This window comes from Gopherus flavomarginatus, chromosome 3 (genome assembly GCF_025201925.1).
Source record: "Gopherus flavomarginatus isolate rGopFla2 chromosome 3, rGopFla2.mat.asm, whole genome shotgun sequence".
NCBI lineage: Eukaryota > Metazoa > Chordata > Testudines > Testudinidae > Gopherus > Gopherus flavomarginatus.
Window position 1 is genome coordinate 54,118,254 of NC_066619.1, and position 23,184 is coordinate 54,141,437.

At 45.2% G+C, this 23,184-nt stretch overlaps 1 protein-coding gene across 3 annotated transcripts in view; it reads right to left on the reverse strand.

Moving 5' to 3' along the window:
- The window catches only part of HAPLN1 (hyaluronan and proteoglycan link protein 1), a 102,403-nt gene that overhangs the window by 73,024 nt on the left and 6,195 nt on the right, over positions 1–23,184 (reverse strand). Inside the window, exon 1 of one of the 3 annotated variants that reach the window (XM_050944846.1) lies at positions 2,050–2,229. The exons of the other annotated variants lie outside the window; for them this stretch is intronic. The gene's annotated coding sequence lies outside the window, so the exon portion shown is untranslated. Of the gene's footprint in view, positions 1–2,049; positions 2,230–23,184 lie in introns of those variants that run through there. 3 annotated transcript variants of the gene reach the window in all.

Consider the following 23,184-nt stretch of genomic DNA (forward strand, 5'->3'; position numbering starts at 1 on the left):
CTCACATCCCTTCTGCACCCAACTCCCTGCCCTGAGCCCCCTGCCGCAAGCCTCCTGCATCCAACTCCCTGCCCTGAGCCCCCTGCTGCATCCCACACCCCCTGGTGACGGGGAAGGGGCAGCGTTGGGGTGGGGACTTTGGGGAAGGGGTGGGCAGGGGCGGGGCCTCATGGAAGGGGTGGGCAGGGGGGGGCCAGGGGCAGTGAGGGTGGGGGTGTCAGTGATGCGGCCCTTGGGCCAATGCACTGGACTTCATGTGGCCCTTGTGGTCATTTGATTTTGAGACCACTGACCTAGATTGAACTGAGCTTTGTTAGGTGCAAGAACCAGGGTGGCAAAGGACAGGTCTCTATAAGCCACCTTTCTGGTTTCCTGATCCTTGGCTTGAATGGGGCTGAACTTACCTGCAGCATAATTAAGAGCAGCCTAATGGCTGCTCTAACTTACACAGGCTAGAGCAACCTTTCAGGACCTCTCCTCTGGCTGGTGAGCACGTGTATACAGTGTAACATGGTTCCACCCCTCAAACCTCCTGTGATGCTTTCACCCACATACAAACACTCCAGCTTCCTTTCTCCCTTTCCCAACTGAGCAGGGGGGAGAGCAGGTGGCAAAGACTTACAAGTTTTACAAGGCCCAAGTCTTGCATAGTTTCCATCAGGAAAAAGGGCTATTCATAGCTGGGAAAAATAATTTTCCATATTTAAAAAAACACTTTTCTCTGCAGCAAAATATAATAGAAGTTTCCTTACTGGAGACATTCCAGAAATCTATGCACTCTGGAGGAATTAGTGACAAGCAGGAATATACACACACTACATATACATATGCATAAAGACGTGCTGCCAGACATACTGAAGAATAGCAGCTCATAGTAAAAAATTATTTCATAGACAGCTCAGTCTTCTAAAGAAATAGTAACTGTAATACAATAATGTGCTGCAAAACATATTTTAAAAGTGCATATTTCTTGAAACTTTTGCACATGTTGCTAGGGCAAATTTCTATTGAATTGTCTCTTAAATAAACATTTTAATTTGAAAAACAAAAGTGTGTTCATGAAACATCTGCTTCTTACTGCCATGATACATAGCCTTGTTTGGACATACCACAATAAGAATTATATGTGTTTATCTGAATGAAAGCCAATGTGGATTAACTGTAAAACACAATCTGATGTTCTTTCAACAGTATTTTTTCACTGAAACTACAATAAAATATACTTTCTTCTGAGATCTGTTACTGTAAAGGGAAGAAAGGATGGTCCCGAGGCTATGTCATGAGCCTAAAACTTGGGGAAATTGTGTTCATGCTCTGCTACAGACTTGCTCTCCTTTAGACTTTCTGTGAGACTTTGGGCAAGTCACTTAGATTCTCTGGGCCTCAGTTGAGAACCTATAAAATGGGGGTAACAGCACTTTCCTACCTTCCGGGGTGTTGTGAGGATAAATAGATTAAAGACTGTGAGGTATTCCAATACTGTGTTAAGGGGGGAGGGGGATATAAATCACTAAGATAGATGAAAGGGAAGGGGACTTTTCCAGATCAATTATAACTAAAAACAGCAGATCTTGTTTTTCCTGAGGAACGGTGAGTGAGTGAGTGAGTGTGTGTGTGTATACATATATTTCTTCAGAAAAAAACATTTTCTTTAATTTTTAATATGTTCTCATCAAAATGTAGGGAGATGGATACTAAGAAATATTCTGGAAAACATGAGTCATAATTGTTTAGATAACTTTTCTTTAGATAAATGATGTTGGAAGCAATGTTCTTTATTTGTTGAGAACATGGATTTCTGACAAATAGTCTTAATTTGCCTAAAAGTAAAAAAAAAAATCCTTTCAAAGTCTATTGCTAAACTTTGTTTCTTCAGTATTGTGTACACATTAATATTTTAACAGTGCCAACAGCATAAACATCTCATGAGAATATCATGAAATCATCACAGTATGGCCTGAAAGCAATTCTGTGATCTTATTGAATATTCTTGTAAAACAAATATCAGCCTCATGGAATTACTATAAAAATAAAACTTAGCTGACTTACAGATACGGTAACAAGCAGGTAACTTCCACAGACTCTCCAGTCAGTTAGAATCTGCAAAGATGCAGGTGATCAGGCTATGATATCCCAAACTGTGAATGACTAGCTCAGATATTATAGGTGTAGACAGATAGCAATTATAATTCTATAGTTTGATATAGTTAACTCAAAGTAAAGACCTTGATTACAGTAGGATAATTAATCCTCACTAAAAGCAGAAACGTTCTGTCTCTCCTTTTGTTGCAGTCCCAAACTCTTCTGACTGTCATAAATAAAACATGTTCCAAGATGCATAATCAGGTTGCGTATTACTCCATATCCAATTTCAAAACATGATCTTATACAGGATTCAGACTCATTGGTTAAAAAGTAACAAAGGCATTGGGGTATTCTGTGTAAGCTTTCCTAAAACACTTGCAATCTTTCAGCTGATGTTTACTCTTTGTTCAATGAAATTTGAAACACTTTTGCCTGTGCTTGGATTACCTACAGATGTTGGAATACACATGATGCCATCATTTACAAGCCTTTTAAAAGATGCATAATCATTGCTTTCCGTTAGAATTAGTCTTCTGAAAGCATACATCAACAGTTTAAGGCTGGTTTACAAACCCTTGTAACTCTACTAAATAGACTAGATACTGGAGCTGGGAGTGTTGTTATTCCTGAGTTAAATAAGTAAATATCTATCTGCAAGATATAAATGAACGCAGGCACATGTGGCTGGCCTAATGACTTGGCTCTTGCAATGAGCAGCCATGTGGAAGATTTGCATGAATTATGCTCAAAACAAGATGATGCACCTTACATTGCTTCTGAGAATGTCACTAATAATATGCATAGAACAGCATAGGGTTGCCAACTTTCTAATCACACAAAACTGAACGCACTCGATCCCGCCCTGACCCCACCCCTGCCATGAGTCCCCACCTCCTGCTCACTCCATACACCTACCCCTGTCAGTCACTCTCCCCCACTCTCACTCATTTTCATGGGGATGGGGCAGGGTGTTGGGGTGTAGGAGGAGGTGCAGGCTCTGGCTGGGGGTGTGGGTTCTGGAGTGAGGCCAGGGATGAGGGGTTTAGGATGCAGGAGGGGGCTCAGAGCTGGGACAGGGGATTGGAGTGTGGGAGGGGGTGTGGACTCCAGGAGGGAGTTTGGGTGCAGAGGGGGATCAGGGCTGGGACATGGGGTTAAGGTGCGGGGTGGGAGTGAGTGCTCCAGCTAGAGGTGCAGGTTCTGGGGTGGGGCTTGGGATGAGGTGTTTGAGGTGCAGGAGGAGGCTCTGGGCTAGGGCCGAGGGGTTCACAGGGTGAGAGGGGGCTCAGGGCTGGGACGGGGTTTGGGTTAGGAGATGAGGTGTTTGAGGTGCAGGAGGGGGCTCTGGGCTAGGGCCGAGGGGTTCACAGGGTGAGAGGGGGCTCAGGGCTGGGACAGGGTTTGGGTTAGGAGGGGTGAGGGCTCTGGGTGGGAGTTAGGGTGCAGAAGCAGGTTCGATGTGCGGACTCCGACCAGCAGTGCTTACCTCAGGCGGCTCCCAGAAGCGGCTGGCATGTCCAGCTCCTCAGCAGAGGGGCCAGGGAGCTCTGTGCACTGCCTGCACCCACAGGTGCCACCCCCACAGCTCCCATTTGCTACAGTTCCTGGCCATTGGGAGCTGCTGAGCTAGAGCTGAGGGCAGGGGCAGCTCATGGAGTCCCCGTGGCCGCCCCGTGACAGACATGCCAGCTGCTTCCGGGAGCCCCGCAGAGACAGGAGAAGCAGGGAGCCTACCTTAGCCTCACTGCTCTGCCGTCCAGACTTTTAGCGGCCCAGTCAGCAGTGCTGACCAGAGCTGCCAGGGTCCCTTTTCAACTGGGCATTTTGGACAAAAACTGGATGCCAGGCAACACTAGAACTGCAATACAATATCTTCATAAACTCTCTGTATTCCTAGCTATAGAAATGCACAATAGCTTTACTGATTTGGGGCTGTAGGATGGTTTTAAAAGGAAAGGAAAACAGCAGCCCAAAGTGACAGGGTGGGAAACTTACTACTACCAGACTACTCAAACTAACTTAACATCCTTTGTCATTGCCTTGAAAAGGTAGATAACATAGCACATCTTAGGTCAAGGACAAGAGAAAAATACAGTGAAAGTTCCGTCTCATCAAACCGTTCCCCTCACCTCCCCACATACACTATTTTTATAGCAGATTAATATAATATTTATGAGTAATCTCTCAATGAATAGAAAAATGCAGAATTAAGGTTAAAGAATTTGTAGCTATTTGATAATGCTATAATGAGATACCTTGGTAAGTAAAACTCTCTAAATTGCTTAAACAAAATAGAATACAAAAACCATAGTTCACATTGTCTGATACAAAAGCAAAGTTATAGCACCATTTAGCTTCAGTGTTAAATATTTTCAAGGTTACTGAAGTGCGGCTGGAAAAATCTATATGCAGGAAACTCCTTGTTTCTGTGTTACAAATATAAGTGCCGCTATGATGATTCACCAGGAAATGGAATATGTGGGAAGCCACAGAAAGCACTGAATTGAGGGGAAATCACCATCTGACAGAGAGATTGGGAGAACAGTAATTCAAAGCCATGCTGTGAGTTGTGGTGTGTGGCTCCAAAGTGATGATTTTTAGGATGGATGCCATGAGTAATTGGAGTTTCCTGAATAACAATGTCATTTATTTCACATGCCAGTAATATCTACTGTCCTTGAGCTAAAGGTAGGTTAAGCATTGAAATGCTTATTGTTCTTTGGGTTACAAAGCTGTGTAGACTTCTGAAAGGAGTGGGTTTGCTATTCTCTGAATTGTAACCTCTGGTTGACCAAAAAAATGTATTGCTTTTAATTATGTTGGACGACTCTCTGGCCTACTGCGCAGGAGAAGAAATATAGAGTATGACAATTTGAGATGTAGGAGTAACAACTGACTGAAAATTAGTGGAGTTCTACAAGGACACAAGTGGGATCTTGTGAGATCTCCAGTGGAAATGAATAGGAAGCTTGAAGGACTCACCTACTCGGGGCTCCTGGGCCTCATTTGGCCAACCCTCTTTTCAGTAGTCAGCACTGTAGTTGTTTCAGACAAAAAGTCAAATCTTTTGTTTGTGCTGAGATTTCCTCAGGAGTTGTATCAATTACTTTCGCTCCACTGCCATGGACAGTATATGCGTACCCGAGATAACCATACAGCGCTTATTGGTCATGCAAACAATAATTCCTCCCCGCTCCAGTCAGGGGTGGCAGAGCCTGCTCCAAAGAGTGTAGGGGCTCCCATCCCCTCCGTGGCCCTGACCACACCCTGCCCCATCCCATCCCTTCTGCCCAAAGCCCCGCCCCCAGCCAAGACAAGCCACAGCGGGCCAGGAGTCAAGGACCCTCCATCTGCCCGAGGTTGAGGGGCTGAAAGCATGCCGTGGCCCATGTCTCTGCCCTGCAGGCCCCCTACCCATAGCAGGAGAATCCGCGGCTCCCCACAGCTGTCCACACAGCTCTTACCCTGACCTGACTTTGGCCAGGGGTGCTAGGCAGCCTCAGAGCCACAGCCTGGCCATGGTAAGAGCTGCGCTGCTGGGCAGCTGTGAGGAGCTGTGGGCTCTCCACTTGCTAGGCAGAGGGCCCACCGGGTGGGGGAATAGACCGGGGGTTGCGCTTGGCCCCACCCTTGGCCAACTGGAGGGTCTGTAGCACAGCACCCCATGCTGCTGAGGCTCCCATCCCCGGCTGGGCTCCAGCTGCTGGTATAGCTGGGAAGGGAGGGTGGAGTCTCAGGGGGAAGAGGAGGGGCAGGGGAACCCATGGCAAAAAGTGGGAGGGCCATGTCTCCCTGACCCCCCAATTCTGGCACCCCTGCCTCCAATTGCCATATAATTAATTATATGAAGCACAGTTTTGACACCCCCGCTCACACTGAGTAGCATCTTATTTATCTGAGTTGTTCTGTGGCCTGGGATTACTTGTGTGAGCAAGACTTTGCACCACAGCCTGAATTGGGAAGGCAGATTCTGGGCCCTACGGATCAGCAATGTGATAGCCCAAGAGAGTGAGATCTCTTATTATAAACTCCTCGTTCCTCAACTGTCAGTGCATCGCTGACAACCGACAACAAGGACTGACTATTCCTTGGATCGGTGACAGCATGGGAGACAGAACTGGCTCTGAGGTCCACAGAAAGCTGCCATGGTGATAGCTATGAAATAGAGATGAGAAGCATATAGAAATGGTGGAGTTATTAAGCAAAGGACTCCTCTTGAAAATGGGTGACACATCATGCCCCAATGTCACTGTACAGGAATGGAACTGTCCTTTCCTGCCAGTGATTAGTAGGGGGCTGCAGTAACTTTCACTGCCCCCTGTGGGAAAAGGCATAGCTGGTAGATCTACAAAGGACTGCTCCAGAATGATGGAGCTCATTTGCATCCATGAGCAGCAGGTGGAGCCTAGCACACCCCCCCACATCCCACTCTTTGCACACACCCCTACAGCCAGAGCACCAAGCACACCCTCCCTCCTGGAGAAGCCCACAGCGTCCCCCCCCCACCCCGATTCACATCGTGCCTCCTCTCCTGAGACCCCGAGCCGTCTAGCAGGAAAAACTCATGTCTCTTCCAAAAAGCCTAAGCTTTTTTCACGTGTCATGCAGATTCCAGGGTGGCTGAGGAGGTAGTATGTGTTATTCTGTTTCCTGGGTTCATTAGTAATCTCCCTGGAGTCCACCTATTTACCCTCCACCTATGTTTGTATCCATTTTCTGTCCCCTAAACTTGTCCACAATTCCCAGCTATGGAACAGATGCAATTTTCCCCATGACGCTTATGCATTAACATTGACTATCCTTAGGATTAATCAACCCAGTGCAGAGCTGTATTAAGAGGCATAAAAGGGCTATCATTCTCCTTACTGCTTATATAAATCAGTCTTAGGGTTTGAGCCTATGATAATACACTGGAAAAATGAAAACCACAAAGATATAGGACTATATCCATCCCAAAATTTTACTTCAGCAGCTGCTATCTTGTGGAAGTTTCATGAGCCATATGAGCTACAGAGCAATGGAGGCTGCTCCATAGTCTGCCTCTTAATGATGATTTCAGTCTTACGGGGAAGGAACAATTTTATTTCCTAATCCCAGAAGCCAAATGAGAAGATTCAGTCCAGCCCAATTTTCTGGTCTCGGCCTGGCCTACACCTAAACTTAGGTTGACCTAGCCTCATTGCTCAGAGCTGTGAAAAATGTCATGCCCTGTGCAACATAGATAGGTCGATCTAACCCCAACCATATAAGCAGCTATGGACCTTTTCCATTGACCTATTTACCATCTCTCAAGGGGGTGGATTTACTACTGTGAAGGAAACACTACTTCTGTCACTATAATTGTCTACTCTACAACACTACAGCAGCTGTAGTGTCTCTAAGGTATGTGGTTTGGGTGGTGGGGTGGAACAGTTCTTTTCTGGTTGGCTGAGTGCCATTCAGATAGGGAAGAGCTTTTAAGGAACCAAGCAGCAGGGAGTGCAGGAGACTGTCGGTCTGAAGATCTCCTTATACCAATCCCCTTAAATTATTGGAGGCGGGAAGGAACTCATGACATTCATGCCCAACAGTGCTTCCCCTACAACAGACGGGAAGGTAGTACTCATTGTCATCAAGTGTCTCTAGTGTGGTGTTCTGCTCTATCCAATGTTGATAACAGTTGGCTGCAAGTGTATGTTTCCTCTGCGTGCTGCCCCAGCTCTGTGCAGATAACTAGCATAGCAGACCCCGAGAGAAACACCAAGGACCACAGACTCCGATAAGGTCTGAAGGCACCCGGTCAGGTTTATTGCCAAACAAAACACAGTCTCTAGCTCCCCGGATCAGATGTCTACAGTTCTGCTAGTACTTACGTGCTCCCTGACAATGGATCAGCTCAGTCAGTGGCAGGATTTACCACTGCCCCCTAGGCCAGACAAAGACAACCCCCCAGAGGTGCATTCTTATACACAGGTACAAACAAGTTACACATCACTCCTGATGTATTAACGTGCAACCTTTCTATGTAGTAAGGTGCCGCCTATCACCTTGTACATGTTGGTTCGATCAAAACAACCCCATCCATCATATTACCCTTTTGCCTCTGTCTTTAGGATGGGTCAGCTGGTCCCTTGTTGTCTGTGTGCAATGTGCTAGTATTGGAGTGTTCTGGTACCACTCTGGCATATGTTTATATCTCTCGTGTCCAGTACCTTTTAGGTATGCGTTTTTGCAACATCAGCCCTCCCCTTGCCAGACTCTGAGCAGGGCCTGCCTCTTGCTCATAGCTTAACTTTGCTTTAGGTTAACAAAGTCTTGACCATTACTTTAGTTCAGGCCTTAGGCCTCCTACCAGGCCTCTGATACAAGGGTTTATGTTTCAGGGCCTCATCTAACCACTCATATCTAATAAAGTCTAATCTACAGTAGAAAAGGTTTGTTGGTATAGATTTACCAGTATGGGCTTGTAAGAGTGCGGGACTCACCCCTGCAGCACCTCCTGCTGGTCGTCTCAGGGATTAGCTCCTCGAGCATCCTGGAGTGCCCCCTGCAGGCTGGTGATCCACCTTACCGCTGGCCCCCACTTCCCTCCCGGAGCCAGTGCCCTGTTATCTGGGGCACTGCCTCCTGGCAGTAACCCCTCAGTCTTAGGGTCTCCCTTCCCCAGGGAACCCTCACCCACTATCCCCACCTCACCTCAGTATACAGCTACTGCCAGTCATTGTCTAGCCCCACGCCCTGGGGCAGACTGTAGTATCAGCCTACTCATCACTGACAAGGTTGGGTTTGGACCTGCTGCCTTTGCCTACCCCTGGGCTGCCCTCTGCAACCCCCAGTACCTATTTGCCTTCTGCTAGGCCGCAGCCTGGAGCTTACCAGGCTAGAGCTCCCCAGCTCCTCTGCCTTTCTCCAGCCCTGCTTCACTCAGGTACCCTGTCTCTAGCTCCCTGAAGTCAGGCCCATCTCCCTCTACAAACAGAGAGAGACAAACTGCTTTCGCCCAGCAGTCCCTTTATAGGGCCAGCTGAGTCCGTTTGGGGCATGGCCGTAGTTGCGGCTGTTTCCCCACTCAGTTGTTCTCCCGGCCTGCCACCCCGGTACAGGGCTCAATTGCCTCAAGATGCTGTTATCCTGACAAAAAGTGTTTATGCCAGGATAGTATATACCAGTTTAGCAAATGAAACAAGCTGTGCAAAAGAGTGCTTTTGCTAGTGTAGAGCCCCTTCTCCACCTGGTTACCTTCTTTAATGCCAATATGCTTACAAGTTTTGATGGACAGGCCTGGATTCTTCTGCATCCCACCACTCACTCAGCAGGGTGTATCTTCTTTATTTTTTCCTATGAATTTATTTGGCGGTGCCTCCACCCCCCTCACTCCTTCCTGACAGGGTCACCAGGGCAGCTTGAGAGGAAAACTCTAACCCAAGGTAATCCTCACTTACTTTCCAGATAGTTGGAGACTTCCAAGAAATAACATAAACACAATAATTATATTAAACAGGAAACACATATACATAACAGAGAAAACACTATTTTAGGTCACCGGTGTGCATGCTGCTAATACCTGTGACTTTCCCCGGTCACGTGACTTGAGATAGCAAGTGTAAGAGTAGTGTCCCATTGCTATGGGTACTTTGTTGGGGTCCTTGATGACCTATGACCACAAAATTCTCTGCAGTGGTTTAGCAGCATGGCTGACTGGGTTCAGTACAGCCCAAAGGACTCACAAGTGGGAAAAGGTGGTAAATCCTTCCACAGGTTTAATATGCAGCAGGTTATAAAATCCCCAAACCCTTACTCCATGGCTTGAGGAAACAGTTCAGGGAGCAGGGGGTCCCCAAAACAAATTCCCTGGTTGACCAACTAAAAGATGGTGCACTCACAAACTCCATGAATAATCCTCAGGTTCAGAGATAACTAGACTCCTCAGTCACTGCAGAGGGGCTGATTTCTGCTGGCACGGATCCTCTTCAAGCAGGAATCAGGCTGCTTTGGTCCCAGGATTTCCCCTCACTACAAAGGGGTGCAGGCAGGGTGAAAGTAACTTACAGGACTTACCGGTACTGCCGGAGTCCTGAGGGGGTCATGACCTCATTCAGAAGAGGCATGGCTCTCAAGATTTAAAGGCCCTGGGGAACCAGCTGTGGCTGGGAGACCCAGAGCCTTTAAATCAACCAGGGGCTCCCAGCTGCAGAGGTGGCTGGGAGTCCCCTGGGGCTCAGGGGCAAATTAAAGGGCCTGGGGCTCTGGCCGCCACGGGGAACCCCGAGCTTTGCGGGGCTGGGCAGGAATTTAAAGGGCCCAGAGCTCCTGCCGCTGAGGGAAGCCTGGAGCCCTTTAAATCCTGGCCCCAGCCTGGCCGCCAGAGCCGTGGCTGGGATTCAAAGAGTTCTGGGCTGCGCAGCAGCGGGGAGCTCTGAGTCCTTTAAATCCCAGCCCTGGCCCAGCCACCGGAACCGCAGCCAGGATTCAAAGGGCTCTGGGCTGCCCGCAGCGGCGGGGAGCTCTGAGCCCTTTAAATCCCAGCCACAGCCGGGATTGAAAGGGCTCTGGGCTGCCTGCAGTGGCGGGGAGCTCTGAGCCCTTTAAATCCCAGCTGCGGCCGGGATTTACAGGGCTCTGGGCTGCCCGCAGACCTTTCAATCCCCGCCATGGAAGTCGATGCAGTCCGGCATGGCGTACTGGCTCTTGCCGGTACACCGTACCGGACCATACCTACTTACTTTCACCTTTGGGTGCAGGGCTCAAGGTGCAGGTTACACAACTGTACTAAAATCCAAACCGTAGTCACTTAGCCCAGCATCCAGATACACACACAGCAGGCAGCAGCCCTGAACTAGCAGACAGTGCAGAGCTGACCGTGTGGTGACTGGTCTCCCCTAGGGACCTGGAGGGATAACTCAGTTTGACTGGGGAAGTTTCCCAGCAAAACTCTACAAACTGGAAATCATCAGTGGAGAAGGAAAAGCCCAGCTGAGGGATCTTGCTTTGAGATTCCTAAAGGCCAGTTTTCAGGGGGAACCCTGCATGCAGGCCTGGGACTCACTAGCTCCCCACACAACCAGTCCTGCCCTTGCCCTGGCTGGCTCCAGACGACTCAAAAATGACTTCTCCCCTTTCCTGAACTCCCTGGGAGGGGCATCTCACTCTCTATTAGCAGACTGAGTTTGCCTTGGCTCCCCCTGAGTTGCCAGCAGACAGAACCCCAGGAATCTAGGTAATCTCCTTGGGGGTTATAGTAGTATAAGTGTATCTACACTAGGGCTTTTGCCAACATAGCTACACTGGCACAAAAAAATCACACCCTTAACTGGTATAGTTATACCAGCAAAACTTTCTAGTGTAGATGTGCCCCCTCATGACCTCTTTATCTTCTTTCTAATCACTGGAATGAGATGACCCCGTCCCCCCTGCACCCATCCAACTGTATGTTCTACAAGATTTTTTTTTTTTAATTCCGCAAGAATTAATTAATTGCAGTCTGTCTCTCTCCTTTCCACCAGGACCATAAACGGTTACACCTCTACCTTGATATAATGCTGTCCTCAGGAGCCAAAAAAATCTTACTGCGTTATAGGTGAAACCGCGTTATATCGAACTTGCTTTGATCCACCAGAGTGCGCAGCCCCACCCCCGGAGCGCTGCTTTACTGCATTATATCCAAATTCGTGTTATATTGGGTCGCATTATATCGAGGTAGAGGTGTATTTCTGCCCTAAAAATTAATTAACTCTCCTAGCCTACGCAGCCCTAATGGACCAGGGGAGAGAATGGTTCCAGAATGACAGTTTTGTTCACAATGGGAGCTCTTAGCTGGTATATTATACCGATAAAGTGTTCCTATGTAGACGCGGCCTAACTAGTTGCAATGCGCTGCACACCGGGATTGAGGAGCTCATCCACTGGACTATTTCAGTCCCTTAAGCAGCTCTGCAACACCAAGGTGCAAAGCTTCCACTCCTCCACATCATCCTTTGTCCTTGCACAATGACCTAATCTATTTCTGAATTAGGTTGGTCTTGTGCGCATATATGGTATGTGATTCACTCAGGGCAGGCAGTGGTTGTAAATTTTAGTCTGAGTAAAGTCCATAGGTTGTTATATATCAAAATAATACTAAAAGCAAATTTAACCGAAATTAGTGGAAGGTTAAAACAAAATAGTTTAATTAGCTTCATCACAATAATAATCTTTCAGTGACAGATTTTTTTTAAAGAAAACCCTCCTCCTTTGATCCACTTAAAGATCGAATCTTATTGTAAAATTTCTTCAATGTGCCTCAAAGTGGAGATAACAGAAAAGCACTGAAATATTAGATGGGCTTTACAATACTCTATTCTCACTGGAAATTATGCAGACAATAGAACTCTATTTCTAAAAATCAGGCCACCACTCTAATTAAAACCTACTAGTTTTAAAAGCATATATGTTAAAACACACACACACATACACACACACCAGCATTAATTAAAGTACATTTGTATTTTTAAAGAATCGTTGGAAGATCACATTGTACTGGGCACAAGTTCTTTTCATGCATTCAAACACTGGTATCTTTATCAGGAATTTACTTGAATAGGACACAATATAGGTGAGGTTTAGGGTGCGGGAGAGGTTTTGGGGTGCAGGCTCTGGGCAATGATTATGTCGCAGGGCTCCCCGGAAGCTACGACATGTCCCTCATCTCCTAGGAGGAGGCGCAGCCAGGTGGCCATGGTTCCCCGCCCATGGGAGCTGCGGAACCGGAGCTCAGGGCAAGGGAAGCATGCAGCATCCCCCTGGCCGTGCCTCTGCCTAGGAGCTCAGGGATATATCGCCACTTCCAGGGAGCCACACAGAGCCAGGTAGGGAGCCTGCCAGCCCTGGGAACCAGACTTATAATGGCCTCGTCAGCAGTGCTGACCGAAGCTGCCTGGGTCCCTTTTTCACCGAGCGTTCCACTCAAAAACCAGACACCTGGCAACCCTAGAAGGGGATGGGGGAGTTCCTCACTCATACTGTAGCCCTGCATGTTTAAATATTACTACTACAAAGCAGCAAAGTTTCTTAGATATAGATTGTAATCCAGGTTTATACATAAAGTTGTAGGGGCAAATAAGACTCCAGGTGCAGGAAGAGGAGATGGCTTTGCAGGGCTGCTGCTACTTCTCTCTTTATGTAAATGGGCAAATAGGAGTTGAATCCTTGCTCCCATACCTACAAATCACTAGCCACCAGAACTGATCCAGTGCAGGGAAAGAGAGGGATGGCAATAGGGTGTTGTGACCAATTGCTTCCTGGGAAGCAAAGAAAGAATTGCAGCTATGCATCACACCTTACACTTAATAACATACTGTGGGTGTAGGGTGGAGACAGATGGCTGTAATGGCAGAGATTGTGAGAAGAGGGAATTTATGTTAATTTTTACTATAAAAGGACTTGCAGTCACATTTCCTGAGGGATTTTTCCATGGAATTATCCTTAAATGATACCTTTTAAATGTGCCGTAAGCAAAACACTTACACCCAAGTCCACTACTGTAAACACATCTATTTGAATGTCCTAAATTAGACTTTACTGGAAAAATTATACTAGCACAGTCATAGGTTGGCAGTATTTCTCTTATATACCCATATTTTCAGGGCCTATTCATAGTATCTCAATTGCAGCACTGATTTTCATTATTTGCTCTGAGTTCAGAAGCAATAAAAACCGAAGGTACATTTTGTGATTTCCCTATTATAGGATATACTTGTTGGGTATATCTGTACCATAACACTGTTCCATATGAATAATCTCTGATTCCTTTAGCCAGGAAAATAGAGAACATAAGGTGTAGGTCTGTAGTGGAAGGATTTACATCTTCAATTCAGCTGTTTGTAGATACTTATTGTACCATAGAGTAAACAGAAGCAGATCCCAAAAGAACAAACAAAAGTCCAATCCAGTATCTTTTAATTGAACGTCTAAATATGATGTAAATGGTTCTATCCTGGATTAAACTGTTACTCTATTTACTCCTTTTGGACTTTTGTTGTCCTCAAGCTTCTTCATTCTGTTACTAGATAATTATAAGTATAGTTCAAGCAACCACTTATCCTTCCTGATTACCAAAACCCCAAAATACCTCTCATGCCCTCCTGGGTGCCAAAAGCCTTAGCTGTTCCCTAACCTATGTCAAAAACACCAGTTTCTCCCCTGGCAACTTCTACAGTTCAGTCATGTATTGCAAAACAAAAAGTCCAGCACACAAAATTCCAGAACATATGGACACAGAATAAAAGAGATTAAACTGAATATCAAATGAAGTAAGTAAAGCAAGAGACATTGTATTGATTGGGCTGAACTGGACTGGGTAGGTAGTCATGACTGGAGGAGTTGAAGGGATAATGCCACATAATTCCGGAGCTCAGGCCATATATTTTAGGTCTAATGAGATGCATAGGACACAGGGCTTTCCTTACATGTTTTTGAAGCATCCAGTAACGTTATCTTGCAACGTACTATAATATATATGGCTCAGTCACAGAGGTGGGCAAACTTTTTGGCCTGAGGACAGCACCTGAGTATGGAAATTGTATGACAAGCCATGAATGCCTGGTGAGGGAGGGGAACTCTATCGAGTGGTGGGGGAGGGGGACTCTATAAGGGATCTTACCAAGGTGTGGGGAGGAGGGACTCATGGGGTGTGGAATGTGGGGGGTGGGATCTACAGGGGCGGTACCGGGGACTCCCAGGGGCCCTGCCAGCAGTGACACCAAGGTGACCGTACCAGGCATTGCCACGGATGGAGGAGCCCTCGCTGAGACAGGTGTGCCCCATGGCAGATTCGAGGCTCTCGAGGGCGGGGTCTGTAGGAGACTGGGAGAGGATTGGGCACACTGCCACGTGGGGACGGAGGTTGCTGCATAGGGGCAGGGTTCTGATCCTGGAAACAGAGCAGTGAAGTCTCACCTGTGCAGTGTGGCTCTGCGTGCTGGAAGATGGTGCTCATCAAGGGAATTGTGAGTCAGGGGCTGCGGAGCGCCAGGCAGGCGGAGTGAGGCAATGCACCTGACCCCGCTTCCCGGCAGGAGCTTGAGGCCGGATAAAAACATATGCTGGGCTGGAAACAGCCTGCAGGCTGCAGTTTGCCCACCCTGCTCTATCAAGTACTCATGCATATGAATATATCTATATATACATGTGTGTAATTTATGCACACATCTGCATCCTGGTGATGCATAAGCCACTGCAACCGAGGGCAGTGGGGATGCAGGTAGAATGGGGGCTGCTGTGCCTTAAGAGAATACTGCATGGACCAGTAGGGAGAATTTCCTTCCTCATGTTCCTGGGCAAATCACCAGAGCAAATCTTGGTGTTCTGATCTTGTGCTGATTGCCAGGATTTGGGCCTACATTAATCACTCAGACCAGCTACACTTTATGCCAAAGGAGGAAAGTCTGCCTGAGAGAGGGCTGATGGCACAATCTCACCCACAAGTCCTGCTCCACTGAGGGCTTGGAACCAACCAGTGCTGCCACAAAAGTGGGCAACGCTGATGGAGGTGGCAATTAGGGTGACCAGATGTCTCGATTTTATAGGGACAGTCCCGATTTTTGGATCTTTTTCTTATATAGACTCCTATTACCCTCCACCCTCACCCTGATTTTTCACACTTGCCGTCTGGTCATCCTAGTGGGAATATAGCCAGGGCATCAGGGAGAGTCAGCACATCTTCTGGTTTAAATCAGCCTTCCTCTGATGGCATTTCAGGGAGGAGATCACCTCACCAGAGGGTTGAATCCTTCCTTTGGTACAAGGATGTAAAAATTATTGTCACTGTGCCAGTAACAATGATGGTAACCCATTGAGCTGGGATGGGGAGCAAAATGTACAGACCTGAGAGGGGAAGTTGGTGTTCATCAAAATGAAATCATTTATTTCATCCATTCTGAATATTTTCAAAAATATATAGGAATCTCCCCCCTTTAGTGATTAATTTGTAAATTAACTAGTTAGGTCAGAAAGATCTATTATTGGCCTCCAAGTCACCAGCCGAAAGACATTTGCATATGCAATCTACTGTAATTGTGTAACAATTTTCAAGCCACTGTATTAACCTTGGAAGAAGTAAACAGTGGAAAGTTACTGACTCATCACATTACCATTTTCAGCAAAATATGAGCCAGAATTGTCTTTTTGTATGGAACAACAGTGGAATGCATCAAGCATTTTGGACCTGACTCTTCACTGTCTTCAGGGCAGGCTCCAGGTACCAGCTAAGGAAGCAGATGTTTGGGGCAGCCAATACAAAGAGGCAGCAATCCATCTGCTATTGGGGCAGCCAATACAAAGAGGCAGCAGTCCATCTACTATTGGGGCAGCCTGTCCGGGTCTTCTGCAGGAATTCGGCTGCGGGTCCCTCAGTCCCTCTCTTCCTCTTTGAGCTGCTGCCGAAGAGGAAGAGAGGGAGCGAAGGACCAGCCACTGAACTGCCGCCGAAGAATGCCAGCAATGAGCTTTTATTTTTTATTTTTTTCTCTGCTTGGGATGGCAGAAAACCTGGAGCCGGCCCTGATTATCTTCCTCCTTGTGTAGTCATTTACTCCTATGCAAAGTGAGTATGAAGTGGGCATAAAATGATCCCAAACCAGGATGACAGCTCAGGTCCCCTGTATTTAAAAGATGAATAGAATTGTTTATATTGGACAATAATTCACTATTGTCATTATTACATATGTTGTTGTTTTTTAAAACAGCAATGTCTTAGGCCGCTAAGATGTGTGCACAACTAAACTGAATAAGTGTGAGCTTATTTGCCCTTTCTCTACTTCTCCTCTCAGTCATTTGTTATACTTGGTCTAAAATTAAGTTATAAGTTTTCTGGGGCAGGGATCATGACCTATTTTTACGGTAAAGCAAACTTTCTGGGTGCTGTATCAATCTAACTAAGGTACTTATCTGGCCCCTCACTACCACAGTTGCTGAGTGGCTCATAATTTTTAACTTATTTATTTTCACAACACTCTCTGAGGTAGGGAAGTGCTATTACCCCCATTTGGCATATGGGGGACATTGGCACAGATTGTGGGGTTTGTAAAGGGGACTTAGGCACCTAACTGCCCTGTTAGGTACATAACTCCAACATGTAGACATCACTGGCATTCACAAAATCACTTTTCAGCTGCTGCCTAACCCTGCAGGTGCCTAATGTCCCTTAGCACCTAAGTTTACACTGATAAAGACCCCCAGGTGTATAAATTTTGGTGTGTGGGCATGTGTGGAGCCACTGAAGTCCTGACACCCAGCAGCTCTTTGCCTAATTCACACATGAACCCCAACAGGATCTATAAACTGTCCTCACCTATCTTGCCTTTTGGGGCCTGATCCAGTAGACATGTTCATGGCATACTTAACTCCATATAAAAGATGCTGGAAGAGGAGCCCAGTGGCCTAAGCACTCACTCATTCATTGGACCTGGGTCTCCCATTTCCCAGCAGGTTACAAAGTCATTCTAATGCGCTCATTGTGCGAGTGAATATTTAATTATTCATACAAAATAGAACAGATTCAGCTGGAGAGACACGTACCCCAGACTACTCCATAGCCCAGTGGTTAGGGCACTTACGTGGGAGGGTCTCTGCTCTATATCAGACAGTGTTGGGCTTTGAACCTGGATACTACACATCCTGAGTAAGTGCTTCAACCCCTTCTTATAAGGTTATAACCACTGAAACATCACCTTCTCAGCCCCTGTTTTCCATAAACAAAACCCCATTAACCTCACTTAGGTGCCCAACTCCAAAAGAGGGTTCACAATTCCAAGCCCAAGTGGAGAAAGGTATTTCCCTCAGGCCTGGTGTTGGGCATCAAATTCCCTTTGTGGGGCAGGGCTTAGGTCCCACCTCTTGCTTTGTCATCTGAGAGGTGAATTTAATAACTCAGACTCCATGCATTTCACCACACAACACCAATTATTCTGGCTGTATATGGGTTACTAGCTCCCTGTTCAGCATGCTGGCTTTTTTGAGGGCCCTAACTCTTTCCATGAGGACCTACGTGGCTTTCTCAAGGTCACACAGGCATAGGTGCCGACTTGTGGGTGCTCCAGGGCTGGAGTACCCACGGGGAAAAATTGGCGGGTTCTACCAGCAGCTCCCCGCTTCCCCCCACCATAGCCCACCTCCTCCTCTGAGCGCATCACATGCCCACTTTCCCCCACTAACTCCCAGCACTTGTGGCAAGCACTAGGAGGGAGAAGGGGGAACGCGGCATGCTCGGGGAAGAGGTGGAGCCAGGGTGGGGATTGAGGAAGGGGTCCAACAGGGGCAGGGAGGGGGCAGAGTTGGTTCAAGGACTTTGGGGAAGGGGTTGGAATGGGGGTGGGGCATGGGCGGGGCAGGGGTGGAGTTTGGGCAGGGCCTAGGGTCACAAGCACCAACTGGTGCCAGGGAAAGTTGGCACCTATGCACACAGGAAGTCTATGGCTAAACAGAGATTTGGGGTTGGGTTTCCAGTGTCCCAAGCTAATGACTTAGCTGTTGGGCTATTCTTCCTCCCCAGAACAATTAATAGATAAGGAAACTAATTAAAAGAAAATAAATAATGTCTGTTCACAGATCCCCGTGTGCTCTTTCCAATTAATATTATTCTATATTCTCTCTGCTGGCATAGCAGCTACAATTACCACTTTTAAATGGCAAGGTGTTAACTCCATAGCAATAATGATTCCCTGCAAGTCCTTTGCTGACACTACAGTCTGCATGGAGAAGTTCTCAATCCCAGTGGCAGACAGTTAATATGCAGCGAGGTGATGGAGCCTGGAATATCACTCAAGTTTCTTGATTAGTAATTATCCTATAATTTCCTCCAGCAATTAAATGGAAAATTTTACTAAATTGTGCAGTGATCTCTCTACCTTGCTCTTAACTTATCTACTTTGTACACCCGTGGTTTTGGACATATTCTTATGCTGTTTTATTTCATATTGAAGAAAATGGTGCAAGGGTCAATTCTATTTGGCTTACTTTAGTCACTGGTCAGGAATATACACCCATGTGAAGTGGTTGGGCCTTGCCATTTTGTGGTTAAAAATTACATGGCACACAAAAGATGCTTTCTGCATGGAATCAAACATGATGTATCCATAGCTTTCTGTTTAGTGGGAGGAGCTGAACTGAAAGTCAAAGTCAAAAACAATTCAAAGCTGCATGGGGAAGGGGTAACAGAAGATCTGCCTTAGGGAAGAGAGGTCATGAAAATGAGATTATCTGGAAATAGCTAAAACTAGAGATTAGGACTATGCAACATTTAAAAAAATATATACCTGAGAAAGGGGGAGTTTTCTTTCCCCATCTCTGTTGTGTTGTTTGGGGAAGAGAGTTTTGTAGCTTCAATTTCCCTCCTCTTTGGAGCACTTCTTTGTAGATCGACCCCAGTCATAAGGTTTGATGTGGTTGGTAAACTTTGAACTTCTGGTTGCATGACCCTTTCTTTTTCCCTCAGGATAATCCCCAGATTAAAGGAGCTGTTAGTCTGAGAGATTTACTATTATCTCATATTGCCCTCACCTCCTTGTCTCTGGCTGTTGAATATCCAACAATCAGGAAGGTACCCATCACCATTTTAGCCAAAATTAATGACTCCCCAATTGATACATATGGAAATAACGCAGAATAGAGTTTTACGGTAGGAATTTAAAGTCTCCCTTCTATAATTGACAACCCCAAGCTTTGAAAAATCATGAGATCACCTAAAAATAATGAGATTTTAAAAATGATAAATTTTGAGGGCTTATTTATTTATTTGTCTCCTGTTTTTTTAAACTTTAGGGTTCACGTGTTCAAGCTTTTTTCTGCAAGCATAAAGGCTAGAGGCTTATTTTAAATGGAAATTGAGCTTCTCATACAATCGTATGACTCCAGAAGCTGTGGCTCTAAAAACACACTAGATTTGAAAATTGCAAGAGTGGGCAACACAACCTGTTGCACTTCCTGCAGAATCTGACCCAGTATTTTACACTAAACTTAAACTTTAATGTTTATAAAATATGAGCCAGCTGCTCCCCATAGTGACGCCAGCTTAAATCCCCCATATCATCCCCATGATCATCATTCCCATATACAAGGTGTTTATGCATCTGCATAAGACCAGAATTGCTATCTTCATTTTGTCCAAATCTGCAAGTCATAAGTGGCCACTTGCAAAAGAGATGTGCCACCTCCGAAAAAGAAGCAACATCAGTAGTATTTGTGGGCTGAAGAGACCCCTTAATTTACCTATTTTGCTCAAACATATTTGTATATTGCACAGTATACAGCTATGGCCTGACTCTGCAAACTCTTAATCACAATAGTAGGGCTAGATTATTGCTCATGCTACAGACCTGGAGCAGTAGAAAAGGACTGTAAACTTCCTCTAACTGGACATGAAGGAATCCTTGATTCATGAAGAGCCAGTGTAGCTTTGTCTATGCCACACCCTCCTGACCATGGTGGCATGGGGACAGGAGGGGATAGAACCAGAGCTCTGGAATGAGGACTACTGCAAACTGACATAATTTAGAGCAGCTCTGAGGCTAAACTTAGGTTGGGAACTGAATTGGCCCCTGCCAGCCACACAGCTACCCTCCTTTCAGCTGTTGTTTGTGTTCAAAAGGTTTTGCCTCATGAGCAGGCTGCTGCTTTCATGCAGTTTTTATTATCTTTTTATATGTGCGACACCCTATAAAACTGTATAGTGATCATAGAAATAAAAATGACTGACAGAGCGTGTATAAAATATGTAAATTGCAGATTCACTGACAGTTTCCTGTGTAATAAAAGATGAGTCACTGAATGGCACTTTTAGCAAAGTGGATAGGGTATTTCTGAGATAGATTTTTTGTACACTCTGTCCACAGAACTATATATAGATTTGCCCAAACCCACAATCAGCCAGAAGGAAGTAGACATATTTCTATGCTATAGTGCCAGGAGAAGGGTGAAAGTCAAACAAAATGAAGCTATTCAGTAGTGGTGCAGTACTGTCCCAACATCCCTCAGATAAAACAACAGCATCTGCATAAATCATCTGGTGTACCAAAAATAAAAGTCACTATCACCAAACAATTTGACAGGATCAATGTCCTCTGGCTTGCAAATAAATGTCTCTGCTTTGTTTTGACATTCACAATATTCTCCATAAATTGTATAGCTATTCCTCTGATAGCACGAGAAAATTATCCTGTGTCAATGCTCTATTCAAGTGGCATTATCTCCTAATTACCTCTACATTTTTGCTGATATTTATCCTTTCTGAAGTATAGTAACTCTAAGCTTTCTATCAACCTGTTTCCTGTGATGAATCCTTGAATGCAGTGAAAAGAATAGTCAAAGATTCCTTTTTCATGTCATCTCAGAATTTCAATATGAGATAAAAAGAAAAGCTCTTTGGGTACATTTATTTGGATTAGTGTTTGTTATTTTGGAGTCAAATGGGAGCTGAAATGTAGCTGAGAAGATCATGTAGTTAAATGGGTACAGACAACAAATAGCAACCCTTTCCTGGAGGAGCCACTCAGTGTATGAGCCTGTGGAAGTCTTCTGAAATTGTTAGGCTACTTCTAAAACCCTGGAAATCTGAACATGTAAAAACTCATATTATAGCATGCAGATTGAGGGAGGGGCAGATTTTTCAAAGGCACAGATGTGTGAGGTGTTAAATTCGCATCGATTTTCAAAAGGAATTGTCTCCCTACTCCTAACTGCCTTTTGTGCCTCTGAAAATTTCCCCCAACCAATCAGATGTCTGATTACATCTTTCTAAATTGGTATGCTGTTAATCCACATGAAAGTTCAAATTCAAGTTCAACTAGAGTAGAGAGGCTGCTTTTAAAACTCTAACCTGTTGTACTTCAGTTAACTCATCTGGGGGGAAAAAAAGTGTAAAAACCAGGAATTCATTGAAAAGCATATGCAACAGCTGAGTTGAGGTGGGTGGAGGGGGAATTCCCCGGATAAATTGCACATTAAAAATATCAAGAATGAAAGTGACACTTAGTGGACAAAACTATCTGCAAAGCCATACAAGATGTAAATCAAAATGGAGCTCACTATGTTATGAGGCTATGGCATCTTTTCCCATAGGCAAATACAATGGACTAGGAAGAATTACTGACTGTTGTGTTTTAAATAGGTATTCAATTATGAACAGGGAATTAAAGAAATGGTCAACATGATTAATTTTATTTGGTAAAATACCAACTGATGGTGCAACTACTGGTGGTAAAGGGAGATGTTTGGCCTCATGTGCAGATATTTTACTATCCTGTTGATGGTCCTCTCCATGCATTTTCATGTCTGAAGGTACACCTTTCACTCCTGGTTCACACTAATTTTTAATATGGCTGCATCAGTGGTTTCTGAATATACAGAGAACCTATATATGTTCTCACTTTGATGCAACTCTGAAGAAATTAAACTGATGTCAGTGGAATTACTCTGGATTTAAACCAACGTAAGTATGAACAGAACTTGACCCACTCTGACCAGATGGAAATCAGTCTACATGGTTTTAATAAATACTGTAATGATATAATGTTATCAATAAAATCTAGAAAGGAACTGAAAGGTGGCCTTAGGACACCTCTGCATTCTTCCTCTCCCTCCCATCATTTCTTTGTTACTGAAGTGCCCACCCAGTCTCCAGAATACATTAGAGTAGTAGGAGAGCTTATATATGTGTGTGTCATGCACACACACACAAACATGTACCCACATAAATAAAGTTTTATTTTCAGTAATACAGTGCTCCAAAAGCAACACACAACAGTAGGTTAGTAAAAAAAAATCTGTCTGACTAGTCAGTGCAAAATGAAATCCAGTTAGGAGCAATCGTTTGTAAGAATAAAGAAGAAAATGATATTATCAAGGATATGCAGTAGTTACGTTTCTATGAGTAGGCAAAACTTGACATGCTCCAGATTTCTAGAAATTTTGAAGCACATTTGATGTAAGAAGAACAATTATATATTCATTAGTTTGTCTTCTTGTACAGTAAATTTAAAACATGAAACTTCTCTATTGTATGTCCTATACCTGTAACGTGAAAATGCTGGAATAAGTTGTTTGCAATGTTGTGTTGCTGCCACAAGGTGGCAGTACAGTAATGATATGGTG